Below are 20,260 nucleotides of genomic sequence, written 5' to 3' on the forward strand. Positions count from 1 at the left end.
AATAATTTACATAATGTTAAAATTATATTGTGCTGTAAAAAATATAATATCATATATAATAACTGTATTTTTTTCTTCTCTTTCACAGATTCTAATTATAAAGTACGACATTTTGAGAAATTTAAATTGTAAAAAACAAGTAAAAAATGTTAAGCATTTTTCCATATGTCTGTGACTGCTGACCTTGCAGGGATTCTGTTTTAGAAGGGATCTGGTTTTCTGTTACCTTTTAAGAGACCTAAATTGACTGCTGTCTGCTTTATTTGATTACCTAATGTGGCCTGCACTTTGGGTTGTAGGCGTCTTGCTGTGTAAGCATCCCCCCACTGCCTTATGCATGGAATGTCGTATACTGCTGTGCCGGCCCGAAGGGATGTAGGCACCAGGCTGTGTCACCTCACTGATGTCAATAAAGGTCGAGTTTAAAACCAAAAAAAAAAAAAGCATTTTTCCATATGTACTTCAGTCAAGGTAAGATTAAGTAATGCAAACACTATCAATGCACAACTACATTCAGCTGTGCACTATATATATAACCCTCTAACCAACTACTAAGTAAAGTAGTACCTATGCAATCTAGAAATCCTCCTGTCAGTTCCATGCACTTCTCCATTGACCCATCCAGCACTATCTACGTATCCTATTACTCCGCCAATATCTAAGCACTCTTAAATTGAACATTTACTCTCTTTGCAGCACTGAAATTATTCTAGTACTAGTCATGTACCTAAGGAATGGCCTAGCTACGAAAACTAGTACAGCTGCAATATTCTGAGCACTATCCATGCAGACCTTTAATAAGGTACATAACATTGATACATTCTTTTAAATACTTAGTTACTACCTATGCTGTGTAGGAATCCTCCAGTCTGCCCCATGCATTTCTCCATTCACCCATCCATCACTGGCGTCTTATGCTATTACTCCACCAATACCTAAGCACTTATAAATTAAGTGCCCACTCTGTTTGCAGCACTGTCATCATTCCAGTTACTAATGGTATTCTAATAAAATAACCTAGGCACCAACACAAGTACAGATGCAGTATTCTATGCATAATCCCTACAAATCTCTAAACAGATACATATTATTGGTCCACTTAATTAAATACTGAAGTACTACCTATACAGTGTAGGATACGTCCTGCCACAGAGAAGATTATGATCTGTAATGCCTTGGGCGCAGGGAATCTTTAAGTGCAATACACTCAAACATTGGCTTTGGAGAGGGTGTTGCTGCTGGAGCTAAACATTAGCCGAGCAAACACAAATGTCTGGATTTTCTTCTTTTAAGAAAGCATCACACAGTGCTTAATTGTAGTGTCATGAAAGATCAGCACAGCAGCAGTATTCCTGTTACTATGATTCAAAATATCAATAAGGCTCAAATTGACGGCATTTTGCTACAAAACCTGTTAAAACTAAAAACAAGGTGCATCTACAGGTTGATCAAATAAAATGAATGCATAAATATATGTCATTTAAATACATTAGTTGGACTCCAGACATATATTGAACTCTTACAAAAGCTCAATCTTAAAACATATTACATTAATAATAGACATGGATAACATCAGTGGTTTTCTGCAGTGTATCCAATGGAAACAAGCTCCTGAGATGGCCATTGTAGTTGCAGAAACAACACAAGCTTGTATGTTGGAAGATAACACTGTTACCTAACAAACAATGGACAACAAAGTAATCCTGTAGTACAATTGTTGTCTGTGATACACCACAGTTTTCAGGAAATAAGGTTCCACATTCACTAGAATCTCATCACAATGTTTGGAACAAAACGTATCCTTTTCGGGATTATGGACTGGACATGTAATGCCAACTGATGAAAAACCTACTTTTATCCAATAGTAAACACAATACCTGACCTAAAGAAGAAGAATACTTTACCAAATTTGGAACATCAGAGGCATTGGCACATTTAAGAGAGAGATCCAAAAATCCTTAACTTCTTACTTTTCTAATGCTACCTGTGACTTGGTATCAACTAACTGCTTGGAGCAAAATAAAAAAAAACTATTTTCTGAGCAGTCAAGTTGCATTCTATTACAAATTTAGAACACATGAAAGGCACAACTGCACAGCTGCCATCCTCAAGGAATAGCTTGTGCCGACACTAAATAGTCATAGGATATACAGATCACTTCCTTTCCTAACAGTTTGTTTTATTGAATACATCACATGCACAGTAACAAATATTTTTTTAAAGCAACCCTTTTGCAGATAGAAACTTATTTTTTTTAATTATTGACCTAATTTGCATAGGTCACAGAAATCCGAATGAGTCTCAAGTGTCGATGTTAAATGATCAATATAAGTAAAAGCTCTTTCACTGGTCAGGGTAATACATCAGAAATAACAACACGGCTGGTGAGAACAATTCTTCATGCTTACAGCTACTCAGTTCAGTGTTTCAGATGCACGCCACAACATGGGAAGACCCATTGATCATCACTTAACCATATGAAAAACATGATATCTTGTGTGGACATGCACCAGGTCGGTCCCTCCAACCTGACAAGACCAAATCATAATCATCACATGTATATATAATACACTGTCCCAGGGTCTCTTGGCGATGATCTTAGGTATTGTATTCCCTGTTGTTTACTGCAGGTGTGTCTTAAGTGCTTTCCTAAAGGCAAGAAAACTGAAGGAGTGCCACTAGTGCGCTTATAGGGAGTTCCATAATGCTAAGCCTTGAGCCAAGAACACCCTCCGCTTTAGTTTTAGAAATTCTATCACCACAAAATTTTTAGCAAAAGGCATGTCACTGTAGTACAATATGGAGGCCATGAGAAGAGGATAGCATTTCATAAAATAATATCTAGAAATAGCTTTTGCTACAGAGAAGAAGCAAAGAAATATCTTACTTACACTTGAATGTATACCAGAGGGAGGGGAATTGATAAAACTTAAATATTATTTTTCTTACCTGTTGTTTCAATGGGATACGAAAACGGGCGGTAGTGGCGATTTGAGGGACCGGGAGAGTCAAATCCCAAACTTAGATCACTAAACCAGGCAAAAAAAAAAGGAAACAACAATATGAAGACTTTTGATCATGTATTTTCTGGTCATAACAACACATGACAATCTAAGGGATAAAATAAATTTGAGACATATGTCGAAAACATCTCGGTGTGAGAAAGGGGGAAAAACAGTGGACAATTATCAGCATAGAACCTTACCTGCGTATTATTCCCTGTACACAAAGGTACTACCTTGGAAGATTTCATCTGAATACGGTCCACCTATTGGTTGCTTATCCATCCTATTCCCACTAGGCTAAATATGTGATAGTTTCCTCTAGTGACGCAAAAACAGCAATCAGATTTTTTCTTTTTTTGTGACTTATATAATGCTCCAAGATAAATGATCTTCATCCCCTTGCTTAGAATGCTTAATATTAGATGATGTAAGCCAGCCTTACTACATCTCCAGCTTCTTGAAACTGAACTGGTAGTGCATGCGGTCTGTAGGTTTATCTTAGCCTCTGTCAGGCTGTGCAAAATTGTGGGAAAATATTCAGCAATTTCAGGACATTTACTTGGGTTCCTGGTAGTAACTATTAGGCATATCTTGCCCATTGAGGATTATGTATTGTTTGCGCCATGCACGTTATCATATTTACGTTTGTCTGCTAGATGTTATTCTGCGGGGAGCTTACCTACATCAATTTGAGGGATTGTTTTTAATGCTGGTGCGACTGCTGTTAACGGACTGTGCAGTTCTCTTGATTTTAATTACACAGATATTAATCACCCAACATTGCAAAGACTCTTCAAGTTCTAACCTCAACTATGAATCCAAGACGTTTGGGCATTTATGAATTACAGAAACAAAAGAATGACTGTAACCTAACCAAGTGTCATCAAAGTATTTGGGGTAGATTTGATTCTATTGACTTTGCAAACCAAATGATCAACTAGGCACTGACCAAAAGGTCTATTATGAATGACTAATGAAGAACAATTTAAAGAAAGTATATATTATAACATTATTGTGAATAACGTATTTAACTGTACTGTACATACTCCAAGCCTTTATAATAAAAACCATTCTGGGACCGGGCATGATGATCAGTGAAATAAAATGTCCTTCCCCCATAAACGAATGTGGATCATAATCCAAGATGAAGCTTCTAGACAGGCAATCAGTTGTCCATGGCTACATGTGCACTATGTTTCTGGCTATAACATTTTTAGGAATCTTCCTCTCTTTTACGTCCCTTCCCCCCACTTCATGCCTAATACTGTAAGCAATAGGAATCGATTTGTAAACTCACCAATTGTCCCACAAGCCAGGCACTGGGCCACCAGGTTAAAGTCTCAAGAAAGCAGGGCAAGCTCAGGCTCATCTCTAGTAAACCCTTAGATTCCACCCACATGTAAATGGGAAGGGGAAAACACAAGTTTGTCAGAGATGGAGAACCGCCAAGTGACATATTCAACAGAAATTCAAATTCCATCCTTTAAGAGTCACAAAAAGGCCAGGTGGACGGAATATCCATTTACTACATAAAGGAGTCTCTATGTAGCCACTTTCCGTCCCTCGAGAACAAAATGGTTACTTACCAGTGGGAGTAGTTTTGCAGCTTGAAGAATTTTCTGGATTCACATGCTGTGTATTATTCTGCCATCTATTGTTGGGTCCGGAATAGTCTCCTTGTAGTCTCCCCTTTCTCTCTAGGTTTTTTATGGCCATCGTGAACCTTTTGGGCATAAACCCCTTCTTGAGTGTTGTCAGACGTATACCTCGGAAATCCTTTAATGCAGTCACCATCTTCAGATTCTGTTTTCTCCTTTCTTTTTTCCTCGCGGTGTGATATACTGGTTTTCTTTATGTTAGTTATCATTTTTTCTGTGTTGAGTTTTTAAATACACTTCTAATGGTGAGGTGGGCAGGTCGCATGTGAAGCCAGAAAATTCTTCAAGCTGCAAAACTACTCCTACTGGTAAGTACCCGTTTCTTTTTGTAGTGTGAAACTTTTCTGAATTCACATGCTGTGCATTGATTATAAAGCAGTATTTCTTCCTGTGGATAGGATGTGTCTTTTCAACGGTGGGTTTACGAGCAAATGTTTCAGCACTCTTTATCCCACTTCTGCCTCCTTGTTGATGTGGATGTTCACACAGGAATGTTATGTAAAGGTGTGTAACGATGACCATGTGGCAGTTGAGCAAATGTCTTCTAATACTATGCTACCTAGGAAGGCGATTGCTGATCCCTTCTTCCTTGCCGAGTGTGCCTGCAGCATTTCTGTAAGTGTTCCTCCCCCTGCCTTGTAACAATATTGTATTGTTTGCACTAGCCATGACACAATGGTTCTTTTTGTGATCGTGGAGCCCTTTTGTGCATGTGCAAAAGACCCTCGGAACTGATGGGTTTTGTTCTTTTTAACTCATACATCATTGTTCTTCGAGTGACCAGTGTGTGCAGGGCCTTCTCTGCTTGCATTTCAGGTTGTTGAAAAAAGGCTAGTAAGTGGATGGGCTGGTTATCGTGGAATTTCAATACCACCTTTTGGTATGAACTTTGGGTTTGTTCTTATCACTATTTTGTCCTTGTGTATTCAAAGATGCGGTTCTTGGGTGGTGAATGCTTGTATTTCACTGACCCTCCTTAAAGAAGTGATAGCAATGAGGAATGCAATCTTAAGAGTTAGGAATTGGAGCTGTGTAGTTTACATTGGTTCGAAGGGTGATGCCATTAGTTAAGTAAATACTACAGTTAGGTCTCATGTGGGCATTGGTGCACTCTTTCAAGGTGCTACCGTCTTTGTTTCCACAAGGAAGCATTTTACCGCTGGTGTAGTGAAAAAAACCTCTCCCTAGTATGCTCCTTGTGCTACAGTGGCTGCTAGGGGAACATTGATAGAGGAATAGGAGAGGTACTTGTCTTTCAGATATGTCATGAATTTAATGACAGTGCGTCCTCCGCCCTGTCTCTGTGTTTCCTTGCTTTGCTGCACCAGTGTACACATCTCTTCCACTTGTTGCTGAAGCATTTCCTTGTTGTTGGTCACCTTGATTCTTTGCTCTCCTGGGAAAATTGAGGTGATCAGACTCTTTATCCTCAGGGGCAATTCAGCCAAACTGAGTGTGTTTGGCTCCAGGTACCACATTTGCCCCGCCTGCAATGGTGGCATGTCTTGGTGTGCTGGGAGTGTGATTTACTGTCCTTGGGTTATCTTCATGAGGTCTGAGAACCATCTATTTTGAGCACACAATGAGACTATCATGATTAGGCTGGAATACTCCTGTCTGCACGTCTGAATTAGGTTAGGTATGATTGGAATTTGTAAAACAGGTGCAAACAAATCTCCCTGACCATCATTTCAACGGGCAACATGGCATTCTCCAGTGACTCAGGATGGTAGAAACGGGATGTTAAGCTTTACCATTTTGTATTCTTGTGTGTTGCGATTGCGAATAGGTCTATCGGTGTTGTCCTCCATATTCAGAAGATCTGCTTTAGCACTTATGGTTTTAGCTCCCTCATGTGATTGGTGCTTGCTTTTCTGCTTAGCCGGTCTTCTTTTGTAAATTATTTTCCTGGTAGGTGTATCACTCTTAGCAATATTCTATTCTTTATCACCCATTTCTAAATCTCCTGGGCCACTGTCAATAGTGGGTAGACATATGGAAAGGGTCAGATAAGCACTATCCTCAAAGTAATGTTAAATATGACATGCTAATAAAAAATAAAAATAAAATCTCTTACAACAAAAACAGTCCTAATATAAGCATGCTCCATGGGAGAAATCCTTCTTGAGACAAGATGATCAAGCCGAGGTCTTTTTGCAAATGATTTTCTTTTTATTCACAAATGTCAGAGAAACAGCCAACATGTGTTTTGTCGGTACTAGGTCCGTACCACGACTTTCTCAAGGCTAAAAAGAATGAGGCTCAGAAATCATTTAATAAGGAAATGGTATAGAAACGTCACTCGGTAGGTTGATCACTGTAGAGTGTGGAATCAGGGGTGGGCGCGAAAAGAGTAAATCGTCCCAAACCTGAATAGTAAAAATGAACCGGAGCACAGCTCTCCGTTATCGTTGGAGCAAAATACCTATAAGTAATGAATGAATAGAGTAACGATGGGACAACTTTCAAATGCCGCCAAAGAGGGAAGCCTCTTGTGAGAAGTTGGCCTGATATGCAGTGCTCACTATTCTAGTGAACACATCAGTCCAGACAACCCTTATTGATGATTGGTTGTAACTCAACCTTATAGACCAGCTATCCTAGTAGCGTGGATACGAGCAGTCTAAGGCTAAAGACTCGAGAGGGCGTGTTAAGCCAGCTGTTATACCATCACATCTACCCCTTGAACACCAAGTGAAAGGACACCACACAAGTGTTATGAAAATAAACAATGTATTTATTAGAATCACAACAGCCCTGTACTCTTTATGAGGACAGGGTACTAAGCACAAAACAAACCTCTTACGAAAATACTTAAGTTAGCACAGTATATACAAATGCCCGAGGGGAACGGAAAACCATATACTCTGAAAGTGGAATGCGAAATTACTAGCAGGTAAGTACAGTACTAATAGGCTTTGGAATCGCTTGGACTTAACTATAGAATCTTTAGATTACTTCTAGGAGGCCCAGGGGACTCGGGTGCAGAGTGTGCACTCTCACGCGGGATGCGGGACAAAGTCTATGGTAGCTAGATTTCACAGAGTTAGTGTTCTCGGGCGAACCCGACATGGTAGGAGGAAAACGAAAGTGGATTCTGACCCTTGGATAGTGAGGCTATGCTGGGGCACCGAAATGCCGAAGTTACCTAGCCCAGGGGCTGCAGCTGCATAGGTCTCAAAAGACGTCGGGAATCCTCATAGACGGACCAGGAGCCTGGAAGAAAGATGCTGGCAGGCGACCAGTGAAGAGAGTTCGAAGTGATCCAAGCCTGGATCTTGAAGATGGACGGTACCTGAAAGCAGAGGGGACCAAGTTCGTGACTACTAGCCAGTAGTCAGGTGGCACCAGGAGGGCACCGGATGGTAGTCACCTCGACTAGGTGAGTGGGCGACGCTGGGCTCTGCAGATCTCACGGACCAGGAGGCGTTGTCGGCGACCAGGATGGAGGAGCGAGCTGTCCCACGATGGATGAAGCTGTCGGAGTCGCTGGACCCAGGATTGGGCAACAAAGCCTTGGCTAATTCAAGCCCACGCGGTGGACCTAAAATGGCGTCTTGAGTGGACCAGGAGGGTCCGGGGTGCTCCTCTTTTGGAAGGGAGCAAGGGCCAGTCTGGAGCAACCAGACCAGCAGCAGTGATGTCGTCGGGCGTCGTTAAGAAGGCCACAAGCCAGCGGGCTAGTAGCCAAACAACGCGGTGAGCAGCAAAAAGCAGAAGGGCCCCACGCAGATCGTGGAGATGCTGGGAGGCTGAACTTCGGTGCTGGAGCTGCTCAGGGTCGGGGCTTCTCGGACCCCAAAGCATTCACCAGAGGATCCCTCGGCGTTCGTGCTGGAAAGAAGCCATGCAGTCTTGAAGATGGCCGATCCCTCGAGGTCTCGTCGCACTCACGGTTCTCAGCTTTGCTGTAGAGGTGAGTAGAGGTCAGAGGTGCCAGGGAAGCCAGTTCTCGTCGAGCTGGGCAGTCGGATTCCGGAGGAAGGACTTGCAGCAGACCGCAGTGTTCTTAAGATGGTGCCTGCGGATGCAGGGTGACTACTCCTCAGTCACAAGGGAGAATCTTGAAGAAGAAATCTTGAAGTCCTTTCGCAGAAAGTCGTGTCTTGATTCCAAAGATGATCTAATTTGGAAGGGGGCCCGCTCCTAACTTTATACTAGGAAAAGGGGCTGACCCGGTGACTAGGTCCTGCCTATGGGTGGGACTAGGAGGGGGGTGGTTACACCCCTCTCCCATGCCGGACTTTCCCCAGGCCAGGGGCTGGTATGCCCCTGGAACTGGTTCTGAACGGCCTATGCGTAGTGAGCACCGGGGTGCCACTCAGCAGTCACCTTCCTGTAAAGCCCTGACTACCCAGGATACACAAAACCCTGTTCTGGGATAGTGCTAGCACCGCCCCTGACAGGAAACCCTTTGTCCAGGCTCTCCTCGCTGGAAGGACTCCCAGCAGCAGGAGGTCAGACACGTGTCTGTGGTGGCAGCATCCATTTTGTGGAGCTGAGGCTTCGTTTAACTTTAACCGGGGTTCACAGTTACATACATGTCGTGTCCCTCTAGAAGGGTGGAATGCTAACCCCGTCGCCAGAATTGGCGAGTGGTTAGTATTCCAATTCGTATGACACCTTACTCGACATGTTTTGATAAAGCAATACCAAAGATAGCATTTAACCGCGAGGATTATAATGCACTTAAGAGTATATGGTATGCGTTATCATGGAACAGCTATTAGGACTTGGTTCCGCAAGCTGCAAACGGGCTCAGCTCATGCCAGAGCACCATTTCACACGATTCCAAGCACTCTGCCCTCAGGATTGTCAAGGCCTGCCATAGGAGTGACTGATAGGAATCTGTGTGTCCATTTTTAGGGTTAGATATAGGTATACTATATCTATAGCAAAGGGTGATTACACCACCTTGCCCCAGCTGTCGTGCAGCCAGTTGTGTCAGATTTAGATGGCTAGCCAGGGGTGGCATAATACATGCTGCAGCCCCTGGCAGCCCTGGGTACACCTATGCCCTGAGTTACAGGGTCTGATAAGGTGGCCCAGTACCAATTGGAAATGTACCTAAGGTACATGGAATCCATTTTACAGAGAGAGCAGTAGGCCTGGGGTCCTGATTGGCAGGGTCCCAGGTTGACTATGTCAAAAACCAGCTAAAACACAGGGCAAAAAGTTGGGGGCAACCATAGTCAGGAGGTACCTTCCTACACCTCTAAAATAACGTCAATTGTAGTGATGACGAAGTATGTCCTAATTCTTCATTGCATGCCCGTCTGATGCCATGAAGGGTGAGCAGAGCGCTACTAATAGTAGTAGTAGTAGTAGTAGGGTCAATGAGAAAATAGTTGCAACCGCAATCCCAAGTTGTGGCAGTCAGCACGCCTGAAAATGCGACTAAGAATTAGGACATACTTCTTTTGGAACGCCACCCCAACTGCTAGATATCATTTAAGGGGAATGTCCAGTAGGCTATACTGCCCTTTGAACCATGAAAATCAGCGATGGGCCCTAGCCCTGACACAGATCCCAACATGGCGGGGGCTCCCAACTGGTGACACATACCGATGATGCAGACCTGCACTCCCTACTGCTTATTAAGCAGCTTTACATCTATTGAGGCCAAAATGGACTCTAGGAGTATGAGTATGGATTTAATTTCTCAACGACTGGAGAAACATGATGGGCGTATCAGTGAGACAGAGCAAAAAATATCTCATCTGGAAGACGCATCATTGGCTGGGGAGAGCAAATGCAAAATATGGAACGCTTCCTGAAAGTTACTACTGCTAAAAATGAAGATTTAGAGGCACGGTCGCGCCACAGTAACATCCGAATCACAGAAGTACCAAAGTCCACTGCCACTCAGCACATGGAAGACTATGTGGAGCGAATGCTGTTGCATCTGTGTTGGGTCTCCTCTTTTTTCAAACTACTGGTGGTGGGAAGAGCCAATCGATTGCTGGCTGCCAGGTCCCCTCCGGGTGCCACCCCCAGGCCCATCATCGCTCACCTAATGAATGATAAAGATCGGGATGCCGCCCTAAACCTGGCATGGGAAAAACGTGATCTAATCCATGAAAGAAACTCCAAGTTGATTTTCTTCGATTTCACTCTAGCGGTCCAGGAAGCATGCAAGAAAAGAGTCCCTATGAAACGGAAGCTGCAGCAAGCTAACATTCCATACATGATGCTATGCCAGGCTTTGCATCACTCACCAGGAAAAGCAGCACTCCATCACTGCCCCTCAGCAGGCCCAAGACTTCCTTAAAAAACTGTCCTGCCACACTCCCTAATCAGGAGAACATGATGGCAGACCCAGATCGACCTCCCCACTCTCGTAGAATGACTAAGTAAAAATTACTGTTGTTTACCCCGCCTCGGGACTCTCTCCTTTTGCCATTTCCATCTCCCTGCTATCAGAAGACAGAAAGCAACTGCCAACTCAAACCACGTGACAGATCTTTCTTCATTTCACCCTATTCTTTCCACTTCCGGAACCTTGCAGTTGCTTTTGCCGACACTGAATTTCAACTGGTCCCCGGGCACCCTCGACCACCTGATGGGTTATACTTAGCTTTCTGAGGAATACCTCCTGTGGCAACTCCCTAGATAAGGTTGTTGTCCTTTTCACTCTTCTTCTTTTTGTTTTTTTCCTTTCCTAAAACCCGCACTACCTATTCCCTCTTGCACCTTTCTCCTTCCCTACTTGTCCTTTTCTTTTGCAATATCCCTCCTTTCTTTATGCCCTAATATTTCTGGTTTACTTGTACTATTGGAGCCCACATTGCTATGGGATATACATTTGATTGTTTATGGACAACCTCTCACCTCTCATCTTGCTATTGTTTATTTTGGGAACTATGCGTGGTAGGAATTCACCTGTGGGTTTGGGACGTAGGAGTGGGTGGTCGGACTTTTTCTGTTTCCTAATGCAGTATTCAATACACTATGTTTTATACACATGCAACAGCAAGCTCATGTAATACCAGCGGTCAATGTACCCTCAGACATGCACACACTTCACCGTCACTCCTGATTAGCAAGGCATATGATCCACATACCACTACAAGTTCAACATATAATCTGCTGACATGGAACGTGCCTGGCCTACGAGAGTGCAGACATACACTGGTTTACCTACACTGGCATAATGTCCATATAGCCATGTTGCAGGAAACCCATTTGGATCCTGAGACCTCACCCCTTTTTGCAGAAAAATGGGCTGCCCACCGATGCTTTGCATCACACTCCACATATGACAGGGGTGTGGTCATTTTACTCAGATGCACTGTCCATTATTGGCAGTCCGGCTTCCTCCATGACCCGGAAGGACACTGCTGTGTAATGTGGGGGCACATATCTGCATACTCAGTCACCTTAGTGAACTGTTACGGGCCCAACTCTGACGATGCCCATTTCTTTGACAAATTCTGGGGACTAGTGATAAACATAGGGTCCACTCATGTATTTGGAAAGGCGATTTTAATGTTACATTAAACCCGGGCTTGGACCTGTCTCACAGCTCCCCCGGACCCCGCAATAGGGCAGGAAAACACTTGGCAGGCATTATGACTGATTACCAGTTATTTGATGCATGGAGAACCCTACATCCTACACAAAAAAGGGTACATGCCCCCTCTGGCTGTTCACAAATGGGTTATGCACCTGGTTGGTCAGAGCAACACATCTCAGATCATTCCCCTGTGTTGATGCAGCTGCACCTTCAGCCCACAGCCTTGCTGGATGATTGCTTCCACAAAGCGATAAGACAGGAGACACAGGACTTCTACCCCAGGAACGTAGATACTGTCTCAACATTAGCCTGTGCCTGGGAAGCTTTTAAAGTCACAATACGAGGTATGTGCACTGCCGGGGGGCACCCTATGGGTTAGTAGGGAATAACTGTGAAGCTTGATGAAGCAACAAACTAGCAGACGCTCAAGTTGTAGAGACCCAAGATGGGCATGGATGTGTGCGGCTGCGCAAGTTGGTAAAGGGGTACCAAGCTGAGGCGGCACGCGAGCTGCTCTGCTGATCCCACCACCATCGGGTCACTGGATTCAGGGAGGGGGAACAGCCTGGAAAAGCACTAGCCGATGTGATACGCACGCCCATATTTCAAATTACATTTTCGGCATCGCAGATGTGGAGGGCACCCTACACACAGAATCCGGGGGCATCTTCCACATCTTCTCAGAGTATTACTCCACTCTATACTCCACACATAGGAAATTCCCTAGTGACTTCTCACCCTACTTTGAGGATATCACCATGGGCTGGTACGAGATCCGTGTGTCCATAATGCAGCTGCAGAACAGTAAGGCCTCAGGCCCTAATGGGCTACCAGCTTACCGCTATAAGTGTTATGCTCATACATTAGTCCCCATGCCTAAAAAGGTTTTTGAAGAGGCAAAGCAATCTGGGACCCTCCCACTAACGATGCGTGAAGCAATGATCATAAAAGTGCTTAAACTGGGAAAAACTCCCACCACCTGTGGAGCTTATAGGCTACTTTCTCTAATTAATTGTGAAGCGAAAATATTGGCCAAAGCCCTGGCGAACAGACTGAGTTTGGTGATGGGGAATTGATTCTACTAGACCAGGCAGGTTTTATACCCGGGAGAGCTACCTCCTATAACCTAGGCACCCTCTTTGCATTACTGCAGGATAAATACCCCGAAATGGCTGTGGTCTTTTTAGACGCAACCAAGGCCTTCAACTTGGTGGAGTGGAATTATATGTTTATGGTCTTAGGTAGAATGGGACCCCCCCTACTGTTCAGGACAACGGTGACCACTCCACATCTTTCCAGTTACATGTATCACTAGACAGGGGTGTGTCCCTTATCACCCCTTTTATTTTCTCTTGCCATGGAGCCATTAGCAGCCAAACTTATACAACATCACAGGGACTGTGCTATACGCTATCCATCCCGACATATAAAAGTGTTATTATATGCCGATGAGATCACACTTTATATTCGCAACCCACACACTAGCTTGTACCCTGTACTCAGAGGGTTCATCTGTTTCCGATTGGTAGCTGGCATAAAAATAAAGTGGGAAAGTCACAAATGGTTCCCCTTTCCCCCAATACCCCTAAATTCTTGCTGGACTGCCCACTGACCTGGTGTGACCAGAAATAAAATACTTAGGAACTGTGGGAACAAAGCGGACAGTGATGAGGACCAGGAAATTCTTGCATCCCCCACAGATGAAGATACCTCAATCACTGAACTACCTTCCCGCTCGGATTCCGGGAAAAATAAAAACCCGCCTAGGCGGGGTGGACTAAGATCTGGGACTAGGAGGAAGAGGGTAATTACCCCAAAAGCTCCTCCTAAGGAAACTAGAGGGGGACGTGCTAAGCCTACTACTAATAGTTTTGATGAGGACTTATTCGATAGACTCACGGAGTTAATTGATACGAAAATTAAAACCATTGTCAAGCCTCTGCTCTCTAAAATTGACAAACTTCAATCCGAGATTAAAAAGTTGGGAGGGCAGATGAACAAATTAACTGAGGGTGTTGACTGTGTTATGACAACCGTGGCAAATATGGGTAACAGCAGTAGGCAGGATGACGACCAAGAGAGGGTGAATTCTGTTGTAGCCCCAAGTAATCCACCACCCCAGCTTCCTGACCAAACCATTAGCGGTTTTGGTACTAGCAGAGGGGAGGGCTCTTTAATGGTTGAGATACCCCCTGTTCAAGCTCAGCCAACCGATCCACTTCAATTTATAGTTGAAGCCTCTCCTGTCGTTTTAGTTCTGGCTAACGTTCCACCATTAGAAGCTGGTATTGAGGAATCCTCATCCTCACTGTCTAACAAAGCCCTACAGTGGCTTACAACAAATATGAGATTAGCTCCAGGGGGTGGCCGGCAGCTGGCCCAGGAAATCAAAACAGCTAAAAGGGTCTCATGGCTGGGCAATCGCCCTAAAAAATTCAAGGGGGATTGTGTAGCAGTCAGTTTTACACACACAGGGGTGTTACCTAACATCCTAATTAACTTACTCCCACCACAACGTAGGCAGGGTTCTGTTGTCCCATTGACACTTAAATTCTTCTATGGTGAACAACAGAATGTCACATACCCTAAAACACCAGCCTTTGGATGGGATTCTAACTCAGACACACACCACAGATGGGGTTTTGAACACACTCGCAACACTGTGAATCATTCAGTACCCCAAGGGTTTCAGAATCCTTTTGCTCAACCCCTCTTATTGTCCAACCGTTTTGCACCCCTTTCCTTTTTGGACCATAATGATTGACATCAGACAGATCACCTTGTAAAGTCTAGGACCAATGTGCCTGTTTTTAGCATTCTTACCTGGAATATTGCTGGCATTAAGTCTAAGGCAGATAATGCAACATGGCTAAATTTTATATCCAAGTATGACATTATCGCCTTTCAAGAAACCTGGGACACTAACAACAGCTTTTCTCTTGATGGCTTTAGTTATTTTAGTATCCCTGCCGTGGCTAGCTCAGCAGGAAGGGCTAAGGGGGGCCTGATTAGCCTGTTTAAACTTGATATTAAGGGTTGCCTCAAGGTACTAGCCTCAGGTTCCGAACATTGCCTTATCGTTGAATTGTCTCGTGCTGAGTCTCCTAATATTTTGTTTATTAATTTTTATAACTCCAATGCTGCCGATTGCACGTCATACAGTCTCGGTAGATTGGATGATTTTCTGTCAGTCTATAGTGAGGATGTTATTGCATTCGAAATCATCTTTTTAGGGGATTTTAACATACATCCTTGTTTATTATCATGTGTTTGTGATGACGTAGATTCCCCCCCGAATAGCGCAATGGTCCATCTGGTGCACAACAAGCAGGGGGATTGTCTAGAAAATTTTCTTGCCAGATGGAACCTATATGAATCTAGTTGTGGGGAGGGGGAGGTTAGGGCCCCTACGTTTAAGGGCTCAGACAATGGCTCTATCATTGATTACATTTTTATTTCTGCATGTTTTTTATCTAAAGTTTTTATGTATAGAACTGTGATATCTGCTTTTAGTGACCACAACCCAGTTTCTCTGGTCATTGGAGAGGGTGAATTATTAGGAGGCATCCATGGCTCAATTTTTATGGATGGACCATTTAAAGTTAAGGACCAAAGACGCAGACTCAAATGGGATAGTATAACCCCAGAACCATTTATTCAGGAAATTTTGTTAGAGGCTGACGAAGAGGTTGGGGTGTGCCTATCGAACGATGCTAATGACGGGGATGTAATTCTCGCATTTACTAACATATGCTGTAAGATAAACGGTAGGCTCTCTGTGATCAGCAAGCCCAAAACAAAACCTCTTAAAAGATGGTTCGATCATAGTTGTTCCCTAGCACATTCTGTGCTGCTTAACGCTCTCAAATCCGATCCAAAGGATCGTGATCTTATTAGGACTAGCAGGGCCTTATACAAAAAAGCCATTGCAGTCAGAAAGAAAGAGCTTAAAGACGAAGCTTGGGCGCAACTTACAGACCCAGCCATAATAAAAAATAGCGGGGAGTTCTGGAGGATCGTTAACCAACCCCTTCTTACAGGCGAGGATAACTCTCCCCTAGAAACTAATATCCCAGATCAGGATTGGATCAAACATTTTAGAGACATATACTCAGGCCAGTCTTTAGTCGAGAATAGTGCTCATGAAGAGTCTACTACTATATTGGGAAACCACTTGCACTTTGAAGTTGAGGAAGTTTTAGTTGCTATTAACCGCACTCTGACAAAAAAGGCACCGGGACCGGATGGTGTTCCGGCTGATGCCTTTAAATGCTTCCCTAACTTCTGGTCAAGACTGCTTTGCAGGGTTTTTAACGCCTTAAAACGTGACAATATTCCTGAGTCTTGGAAAACCTCAACTATTATTCCGGTTTTCAAAAAAGGCAATAGGCAGGACCCTGCATGCTATAGGCCTATTTCATTGATAGACTCCTCAGTCAAGATTCTAGGGAGAGTCTTATTAGCGAAATTGAATGAATGGGCCTCTGATAATAATATCTTGAGCAACGTGCAATATGGGTTTAGACCCAAGAGAAGCACCTTGGACCAGTGTCTCAATCTTCACCTATTGATTGAGAAATACACCAGAGCTAAGGATGGGTCCATGTACCTAGGGTTCATGGACCTCTCCTCCGCATTTGATATGGTCAATAGATCCAAGCTCTGGGGTAAACTGGTCGACTTGGGCCTGGACAGATCCATAGTCAACTTACTGTCCGACCTCCACTCTGGTCTGTCTGCTAAAGTTAGAGTCTCTACTGACGGAAGGTGCACTGAAGTGTTTGCATCTGAGAGGGGAGTCCGTCAGGGATGCATTTTGGCACCACTACTGTTCACGTTGTATGTGAATGCTTTAGAGCCCGCCCTAAGTGGGGTTACAAGCGACATTCCACGTGCAGGGGAACAGGGTATACCAGTTCTTCTGTATGCGGATGACGCGGTGCTATTGGCCCGAACAGGTGTGGGGCTCCAATGGCTTTTGGACGCTTTCGAATCCTTCATGGGTTCTCTAGACCTGAAAATAAATGCAAAAAAATCTCAGGTCATGCTCATGGGCCGGGCTTCAAGGAAATCCCTCCATAAAACTTTTTTCTGCGGAAGGGAAAAACTTGTTCGGGTCACTTCTTTCCCTTACCTGGGGATCACCTTTGACGAGAAAGGTAGCTGGGGTCCTCATGTAAAAAGTAGAGCAGCTACACTGGCCAGAACTTCCGCTGCCCTTCATGGCTTCTCAAAAAGACTGGGGGGTAGGCCTTTTGAAGCTATTAGCAAAATATACAAAGCTAAATGTATCTCTGTAGCCTCATATGGTGGCTCCCTCTGGGGGTATAAAAGAGTTGATCCCATTCAGACCGCGGAAAACAAATTTTTTAGATCTGTTTTGGGCGTTCCGCAGTCAACCCCATCTTATACTGTCCACCAGGAGTTAGGAGAAGGCTTCATTAGCGATTTGGTTAAAACAGCACCATTAATCGCATGGCTTAAGATGTGGCTCAACCCTGAAATCCCTTTAAACCATACCATAATAAAGGACTGTCTGACCCTAGACAATGTACATAGGATTGGATGGTTAAAGTACATCAAGGACAGTTTTTGTAGGTTGGGGAGGCCTGAATTATACACAGCCACTGACTCCATAACATCCAATGACGTCGTCCTTACCAAGGTTGCTATGAAGGAGCTCCTCTCCTTGGAAAGGGAAGAAACAGAGCTAAAGAAACCCTGTGTTAGGGCCAGCCTTCTGCTGGCTATACCTAGTGGTCCTGACAACTATCTCAATGTGGTGACTAATCCCTATCATAGGTTCATTTTAACCCGTTTTAGACTTAACCTGATTCATTTTAACTTGGGTTTTTACTCTGAGTGGAGTATCCCTGAAAAGGCCCCGCCCTGTCCTTGTGATCTTTTTTCAGAACAGAGCACAATGCACTTTATAATGTTCTGTAGTTATTATAATGATGCCCGGAGGTTGTTTCTCGTTCCTATACTTAAGGAAGCGGGATTTATTTTTGTCCGACCTGCTCTTATTTACCTACAAATGTTGCAAACCCCCAGGATCATGTTTTTTGTGGCAAACTTCCTGGTGAGAGCAATAAGAAGCAGGAATATCAGACTTAAAAGTGCAGACTCGCTTACTAACTAGTCTGACTGTTGGCAACTTCTGGTTAATGAACTCTAGATCACAGTGTATCGGGGCTTGTAGTTACCTTATTACAATATTTATGCGGGGACCCACCCTTGGAATATTGCACTTTATTATTATGCACTTTAATACTATTGCACTTTAATAATATGTAATTACAAAGCATTAATGATCTGTAATATGGTACATTGATTTTTATCTAAAATGTTCTTTTTAAATGTTTTTAACTGTTTTTATTCATGCTATTTGTTGTTTGTGATTTTATGCCATTGTCTTTGTATGATATTAAGTTATCGCAATAAAGAATTTTGACTGACTGACTGAAAATACTTAGGTGTGGTGGTCTCCAGGGATAGAGAGGAGACGCTGCGGGAAACTATGGTACTGCCATTGCATCTATCACTAACTCAGTACCCAGATGGATCTCATTGCCCCTATCGCTGGCTGGGCGGATATCCCTAGCAAAAATGGTAATATTGCCCAAATTGCTCCAACTCTTTCTCAATAGATCATACCACCTGGACGGCTGTTTTTTTGTGCACTTCAAATCCAACTAGTCAGATTGGTGTGGAGAGGAAAACAATCCAGGGTGAGCTGGAATACACTTGTTTAACCCTTTTCGCGAGGAGGCTTTGAAGCCCCAGATATGGATCTCTATTTCCTATGCTCGCAGGCCCACTTTGAGCACTACAGGTTCGAACCTCCACCATCTATGCCCCACCTGGCCATTGAGCAGATGCATATGGCCCCCATTCCCACTACTTCCTTCCCCTGCAGCATGTATTCCTGAAGAGGGCTATACTTACTCCACAGTGGCCTGCTCTAATCTTGCATGGCACAAACTCGCCAGGAAAATTAATAAGCCCCTTCTGTACTCACCACTATTGCCCCTTCAGAACCATCATCTCATCCCAGTAACACACGAAACGCTTTGCCGTAACATTCTCAGCAAAAGAGGAATTAAGACCTGGGGAGACTTATATCATGAAGGGTTGTTTAAGGATCAGCAAAACTTACTTTAAGGGGGGAGCGTCACTCTATTGGAAACATTTATATACATCAGACTTAAGCATGATGTCAAGGCCAAAACCCCCAATTTCCCCCTGCAACCCCCTACACTAGATATCCTACATACCTTGTTACAGGCGACCACGCCGGCGCATGCAATAGCTAGATTATATCACACTGCTCAAACTGAATGCACTGACATGCGAGACATCTCCAGGGCGGGATTGGACCAAGAACTCGACGTGCCTTGCAAGAATATCCAAACAATCCTTTATCAAGGTGTTTGGAATGGATCATGCAGCAGCTTTACAGATGTCAGCTATTGGCATGTTATCAAGAAAGGTCATCGTATCACTAAACTTGCGGATGTAGAGCCACATGGGGTGGTAGGTAGAGCCCTTATGGCTTTAAGGTATCAGTGCTGGAACCATTCAATGATCTACCCGGCAATACTGCCAGGTGAACTTTATGAGGCAGTGCAAAGGAAATAAAAAACTTGTGTTTTACCTAAAGGTTTGGTCCTGTCTATTAATACATGAGAACATGTTTTAAGTCAGGTGTGAGAAGTGCTTTCTGGACTACCTAGTCAGGACGTGGAAAGAAGACCAGGAGCTCAATTGTTTGCTTAAGGAGGAATGGGGAGACCACCATAGGTAGGAACTTGGGTTTGGTCCTAAGAACCAGCCTGTCAATATGGACCAGGAAGGAATGTTCCTGCATTGTGAGGCCCTGTAGCTTACTAATATGTCTAAGGGATGTTATGGCTACCAGATAGGCAACCTTCCAGGTGAGAAACTATTAAGAGCAAAAGTGCTGTGATTTGAAGCGAGTTTTTTTTAATTATATGTAGTTTAGTTCTGTATTTGTGTACAGACTGTTGCATCTTCAATCACTGACGGTCTAACTAAATTACATACTGCACTTGAGTGGG

Source organism: Lissotriton vulgaris, chromosome 12 (assembly GCF_964263255.1).
Source record: "Lissotriton vulgaris chromosome 12, aLisVul1.2, whole genome shotgun sequence".
In the NCBI taxonomy this organism is placed as follows: domain Eukaryota; kingdom Metazoa; phylum Chordata; class Amphibia; order Caudata; family Salamandridae; genus Lissotriton; species Lissotriton vulgaris.